Source organism: Osmia lignaria, unplaced genomic scaffold (genome assembly GCF_051020975.1).
Source record: "Osmia lignaria lignaria isolate PbOS001 unplaced genomic scaffold, iyOsmLign1 scaffold0042, whole genome shotgun sequence".
NCBI classification, from domain to species: domain Eukaryota; kingdom Metazoa; phylum Arthropoda; class Insecta; order Hymenoptera; family Megachilidae; genus Osmia; species Osmia lignaria.
Window position 1 is genome coordinate 104,771 of NW_027478183.1, and position 230 is coordinate 105,000.

Consider the following 230-nt stretch of genomic DNA (forward strand, 5'->3'; position numbering starts at 1 on the left):
GCGTTTAACGATCGATCCACGGTACAGAATGCAAAAATATGATTGTTAAAATTTTCGACTTATCGGTTCTGGATCACTGAAAAATCGAAAAAAATTATTAATTTTGATTAATTAAATTACATATGTAGTTTTATATTGTTATAGTCTCGTATTTGTTAATGTTTTGTCGTAAGAAAATGCAAAAATATCGTTTTAATGTTTTCGTCTCATCGGTTCTGGATCGCTGAAAA